This window comes from Chlorocebus sabaeus, chromosome 11 (genome assembly GCF_047675955.1).
Source record: "Chlorocebus sabaeus isolate Y175 chromosome 11, mChlSab1.0.hap1, whole genome shotgun sequence".
Classification (NCBI taxonomy): domain Eukaryota; kingdom Metazoa; phylum Chordata; class Mammalia; order Primates; family Cercopithecidae; genus Chlorocebus; species Chlorocebus sabaeus.
Window position 1 is genome coordinate 3,361,728 of NC_132914.1, and position 6,674 is coordinate 3,368,401.

The window sequence follows — 6,674 nt, forward strand, 5'->3', positions numbered from 1 at the left end:
CTGATGTCTTATTGTTATGGGTGGCTGGGCATGAGCGAGGCAGGAGGGGGCTCCCTCACCCACTAGGAATGTCAGATGATGATTTGGCAATGATCACATTGCATCTCTAAAAGAGATAAATGGCAGCTGGCCCCAGGGAGAGGCCATTTCCTGATGGTCCACACCTGTTGCACTACAGTGTTAATTGAAGGCAGGCGCCAGGGAGAAGCAGCTTCCTGGGCGTGTGCATCAACAGACAAAATGGCGGAGTATGACTTTCCGGGGGCACTCTACTGGAAAAGCGAAGAAAGCCTCAGAGGGGTAAGCATACAACTTCCTAAACACACTGTGTGTGCTCACTTCCCAAGAGTAAGGGGGACACCGTGCATATGGGCAGCCCACTCTAAGGGAAGAATCATGGGACAGGGGCCAGCCTATAAAGTCGCAGGATCAAGGTTAAACAGTGCACTTGACCTCAGTGCCTGCTTGGGTCTCTTCCAAGTGCACTCTTCTTTCCTTTCTTTCCTGTTCTAAAGCCTTTTAAATAAACTTCCACTCCTGCTCTGAAGCTTGCCTCAGTCTCTTTTTCTGCCTTAGGCCCCTCAGTCGAATTCTTTCTTCTGAGGAGGCAAGAATTGAGATTGTTGCAGACCCGTACAGATTCGCGGCTGGTAACTCGGCTACCTTCCACCGGTAACATTATGACTCCCTGAAACGTGTAAAACCAAGCTGTAACCTAGCCACCTTGGGCATGTGTTCCTCAGGACATCTTGAGACTGTACCTTGGACCTTAGTCACTCATATTTGGCTCAGAATAAACCTCTTTAAATATTTTACAGTTTGACTCTTTTCGTTGACATAGCCATCCTATGCTGTTGCTGTGACGGTGGCCAACACAGGGAAAATCCACAAAACGTGGACCCAGGTGCTTCTTGCACATATTGAATCCCCTCCAAAACCTACCTACTTGGGCTTACTCTCCAGAGCCCTTAGGTAGGTGGGTTTTCTGTTTGTTTGTTTGTTTATATATTTTGTCCAGAATGTATAGATGTTATCTGCGGAGGTTTGGTCAGCTAGGCGCCGATTTCTCCATAACAGAAACAGGACTCTGCCCATGAGTTTTAAATGGGCTCAATTCTCCCATAAAATTCCCCAACCCTCCCTTGATTTACAGTCTCCTTCAGCAACCTGCCCTGTGTCCTCCCATCCACAGCCAATTTTCTTGAAAGAATTGTTTTACCATCTTTATTCCACAGTCCCTACTCCCTTCTCAGCGCCCCCAACACGGTCTCTGCCTTATCATAACAAACAAATCGCTTTTGCCAAGTTCCTCAGTGACCTTCAACGTACTAAATCTGATGGACACTTATTAGCTCTAATCTTCCTTGAATTCAGCATCTTTCCCTTTACATCTAGTCTTCTTCCACTGTTTCCTATCTCAGTTAATCATTCCACCAACCATCCTCTTAGACTGGCCAGAACATAATGAGTCTTTTTTTTTCTTTTTTCCTTCCTTCCTTCCTTCCTTCCTTCCTTCCTTCCTTTCTTTTTTTTCTTTTTTTCTTTTTTTTTTAACATGGTTTTGCTCTGTTGCAAAGGCTGGAGTGTAGTGGCATGATCATAGCTCACTACAGCCTTGAACTCCTGTGCTCCAGTGATCCTCCCACCTCCATCTCCCAAGTAGCTGGGACCACAGGTGCACACCACGACTGGCTAATTTTTGTATTTTTTGTAGAGATAGGGGTCTCATTATGTTGCCTAGGCTGGTCTCAAACTCTTGTCCTCAAGCCATCCTCCCATTTCGGGCTCCCAAAGTGCTAGGATTACAGATATGAATCACTGCACCTGGCCAATGTATCTTTCTTTACACCTTCTTTTCCCTTATTTCTTATGTTCATTGCTGATGTAAATTTCACCTTTTAACTCTCTCTGAAGTCTATCCATATTACTCCTTTTTCGTCACCACCAACCTAGACCAAGCTAACTTCCTCTTGTGCCGAGATCACTGCTAAGGTATCGTTTATCCTTTCTGACTCCTGCTGCTCTAATTTGTTCTCTACCCTATGGCCAGAGTGATAGTCCCAAAATGCAAATCTAATCACGTCAGTCTCTTATTTAAAACACTTCACTGATGACTTACTTATTTTAGGACATATATACATGCCAATATTTTTTACCTGGCCTGCCATCGGCTGAGGCTTATCTAATTCTTTGTCTTTAGCTTGCACTGTGGTCCCCACAACTTTGGCTGCAGACATGGTAACATTTTTCGTGTGGTGGGAAGTCTGTGTTTGGGTTCAATGCTTTTAATAGGTCAGACCTTTTACAGGTGGTTTTGGTCTGTAGGGCAGCATTTAAAGTGATTTTAAACCATGGAATTGCCCTCAATAAACACATAGAAATAGTCTAAGATCAGTAAGAAAGTTGATACAAATGTAGCTGATATGGCTATTACTGTTACATTTATTGATTCCAACCAACCATGCAAATTCCTCAGTTGTTGCCCACCTGTTCAGATCGATGGTGTACATGTCCACGTGTGAGCACGTGTGTGCATGCGCACGCGCACAGAGGCATTTGTAGATACTTCCCGTGTGTTTCTGAATACTGTACATCAGGTGGACGAACGCCAACAGCTTTAGCTATACCTGAAGACCTTTTGCAGGGGCATTCTGCTTTTCTTGGCCTCTGTATTTGCTGTCTGATTTCACAATGTTGTCTGTGCGTTTCTGTCTTTACGGAGTACATGCTGACCCCCAGCAATCTCAGACATAGAATCTGCTCTTCTTCAGACCACGACCTTGTAAAACCTAGGTGGCTCCAGACACCCTCCTACTCCAGAAGTGCATGCTTCCTGTAGGCAGTGACCCATCTCAGGTCACACACACACACACACACACACGCACACACCCACCCACAGAATTACTGGCACTCATTACACTCAATGCTTTTGATCAATCTTTCTGTTTTTTACACTTGGGAACTTGGATCCAGCCCACTCTCACCCCCACAAGACATCTGAGGATAGCCAGGAGTCTGAAGGCCCCAATTTGAAAAACACACAGCCTAGTCTGGTCTGATGCCTGTTTTTATAAATAAAGTTTTATTGGAACACCGTCATGCTCATTTATTTATGTATTTTTTATGACTGCTGTCCTTCAATGGCAGAGCTGAGCAGTTGGGACAGAGACTGTATACCCTACAAAACTGAAAATATTTACTATCTGGCTCTTTACAAAGTTTGCTGGCCTATTCTAATCTATGTTTTCCACTTGTCTTAGCAACAATCAGTAACAAAGCAGAGTTGCCAGATTTAGCAGTTAAAAACACAGAATAGTTAAATTTGAATTTCAGATAAACAACAAATACTTTTTTTAAAAAAAAGAATAAATATGTCTTAGCAATCACATGGCAGCCCTATAGAACAACGACTTACACAAGACCCCTGTGATCCTCTCAGTCCTGCACCTGCCTCACTTTGAGCCTTGGAGGAGAAAAAAGGTGAAGAAAGGAGGGGTTCTTGGAATGATGTGCACCCTTTAGAAGACAGCATTTGGAATGGAAGCAGAAGAACAGTCTTTGGTCACTTTTCCCTGCCTCACCTTGACAGCTGTGGGAGCTCTAGGGTTTGAGGTCCTCTTGGTACCTGGTAGGTGTCAGTGATGAGTAACCACCCTACAAATTGCACAAGTAAATGTGGTCAAGGAGGTGAGGTAGGGAAGGAACTGTTTTATCACCCTGGCATGTGCTTCTTTAATATAGCAGCTCCAGTGTGCATTTAACTGATGGTTTATAAGTTTTCTCCTTGTCTAGTTTCTTGCCCTGTTTTTTAAAAAAATTATTACTTTGTTTTCTCTTTTTCTTTTTTCTTTTTTTCTTTTTTTTGAGACGGAGTCTCACTCTGTCGCTCAGGCTGGAGTGCAGTGGCGTGATCTCAGCTCATTGCAAGCTCCGCCTCCCGGGTTCACGTCATTCTCCTGCCTCAGCCTCCCGAGTAACTGGGACTACAGGTGCCCACCACCACGCCTGGCAAATTTTTTGTATTTTTAGTAGAGACGGGGTTTCACTGTGGTCTCGATCTCCTGACCTTGTGATTCCGCCCGCCTCGGCCTCCCAAAGTGCTGGGATTACAGGCGTGAGCCACTGTGCCCGGCTTTTTTCTCTTTTTCTTAAAAAAAAGTACAAAAAGTGGAAACAAGGGCTCACTATGTTGCCCAGGCTGGGCTCAAACTCCTGAGCTCAAATGATCTCCCGCCTCGGCCTCCCAAAGTGCTGGGATTACAGGTGTAAGCCACTGCGCCCAGGCAATGCCCTGATTTTTTTTTTTTTCTTTAAAGGTAGTTTATTTGATTCTGATTACAAAATACAGGTGAGGAGCACAGACAACGCCTGTAACCCCTTGGTGGCACATCGTCCCAGTCTATGCTTCTATAAATACCCTTTGTACAACAGCAAGCTCACGCCATCCCCAAGCGCTTGCACAGTCTAACAGCTATATGACCAGGAGTTATATGACCAGGTGGAAAGTTAAACAGATGCTCCACTCACAAGGCAGGGCCCCTCCAATTAGTCTTCTGGCTCCCTTTTGCTAATAGTAACTGGTTGCTCTTTCTATTGGTCATAGATAAATTACGCCTGCACAATTCTCCGAGTGCTTTCAAGTAACCTCAGAAGGCAGTGACTAAGACCCTTTCCTTGCTCCCAGCTTCCTATGTCCCAGGCTGCCTGTGGCACCCGGACTGCTGCTGCCCCTGGGTCCCGCACATTCCAGGGTGACGATGGAGGAAGGGCAGGCCAGGCCAAGCATGAGGAATGAATAGTCTTTGTTGGGCTCAGACCGAGAGTCTGTGGGCCTTGAGGACCTCTGCGTATTTGTCAGTTTTCTTCTCTACGTTCTTCTCGGCCTGTTTTCCTAGCCTCATGAGTTGTTTCTTCTTCCAGTAGTGGACCTTGGCCTTCTCCTTCCTCTTCTCCTCCAGAGTGGCAGTCACTGCCTGGTACTTCCAGCCAACCTGGTGAGCCAGGCGCCCCAGATAGGCACACTTTCTTGTAGGTTTCAGACGTACGACCTTCAGGGCAGCAGGAACCACCATCTGGCTTTTCTTGTCGCAGGGCAGTGGGATGCCATCAAACACCTTGAGGCGGTCCAGGGCGGCCTGGCCTCTCTTGGTCTTGTGGAGCAGCATGCCTCGCGCCACCCGCCGGAAAATGCCTTGGGGACCCGGAAGGGGTAGGGGCCTTGGGAAAGGTTTGTGTTCTCCGCTTGTGGAGGAAAGCCAGGTGCTTCAACATGCAACATGTTTCTGTAGAAACTGCCAGAAATGTTGATGCCCTCACAGCGTAGGACCACCGCCTTCCGGCCCAGCAGTACCTGCTTAGCCATGATGGCCGCCAGGCGGCCCAGGAGATGGCCTGGACCATTGAGCACCAGGACCTGCACCTCCGCCATCTTCCATCTTCTGCAGTCGCCTGGGGAGGCTTTTTTATTTTATTTTATTTTATTTTTTTGAAACGGAGTCTCGCTCTGTTGCCAGGCTGGAGTGCAGTGGCGCGATCTCTGCTCACTGCAACTTTCACCTCCTAGGTTCAAGTAAGTCTCCTGCCTCAGCCTCTGAGTAGCTGGGATTACAGGCGTTCACCACTACACCTGGCTAAGTTTTTTGTATTTTTAGTAGAGACAGGGTTTCACCATGTTTGCCAGACTGGTCTCAAACTTCTGACCTCAGGTGATCTGCCCACCTGGGCCTCATAAAAGTGCTGAGATTACAGGTGTGAGCCACTGTGCCCAGGCGATTTTTTCTTTTTCTTTTTGAGACGGAGTTTCACTCGTTTCCCAGGCTGGAGTGCAGTGGCGTGATCTCGGCTCACTGCAACCTCCGCTTCCCGACTTCAAGCGATTCTCCTGCCTCAGCCTCCCGAGTAGCTGGAATTACAGGTGCCTGCCACCACACCCAGCTAATTTTTGTATTTTTAGTAGAGACAGGGTTTCGCCACGTTGGCCAGGCTGATCTCGAGCTCCTGACCTCAGGTGAACCACCCGCCTCGGCCTCCCAAAGTGCTGGGATTTACAGGCGTGAGCCACCACGCCAGGCCCAGGCAATTTTTATAGATGTGGAAACTACTATTCTGTACTGGTAGACATGAGAGTGGAACTCTTTTTTTTTAGACGAAGTCTTGTCCTGTTGCCCAGGCTGGAGTGTAGTGGCACGATCTTGGCTCACTGCAACCTCCGCGTCCCGGGTTCAAGCGATTCTCCTGTCTCAGCCTCCCTAGCAGCTGGGATTACAGGCCTGACTGAGGCCTGGTTGATTTTTGTATTTTTAGTAGAGATGGGGTTTCGCCAGGCTGGTCTCGAACTCCTGACCTCAGGTGATTCACCCAACTCAGCCTCCCAAAGTGCTGGGATTATAGGCGTGAGCCACTGCGCCCGGCCGAGAGTGGAACTTTTCATACATTCTACCTCTCATTGTACCCTCACATCATCTCCATGTCAGAGGGGTGGTGGATGTCTCTTCAGGTGGAAGATTCCACCGAAGTAACTGTGCATACAGAGCCAGACACACCTGTCTGAATCCTGAATCCTCCATTCAGACAGGTGTGTCTGGATGCAGCAGTAGTTAACTGTGCAGGCCCTCCAGCCAGACAATCTGGGGTTATATCCTAGTTTAGTCATTTACTGGTGAAATGACCTGGGA

General features: G+C 47.3%; 1 pseudogene; it reads right to left on the minus strand.

Moving 5' to 3' along the window:
• Positions 1-4,763: 4,763 nt before the first annotated feature.
• On the minus strand, positions 4,764-5,428 carry LOC103218394 (large ribosomal subunit protein uL13 pseudogene; annotated as a pseudogene).
• Positions 5,429-6,674: the final 1,246 nt, after the last annotated feature.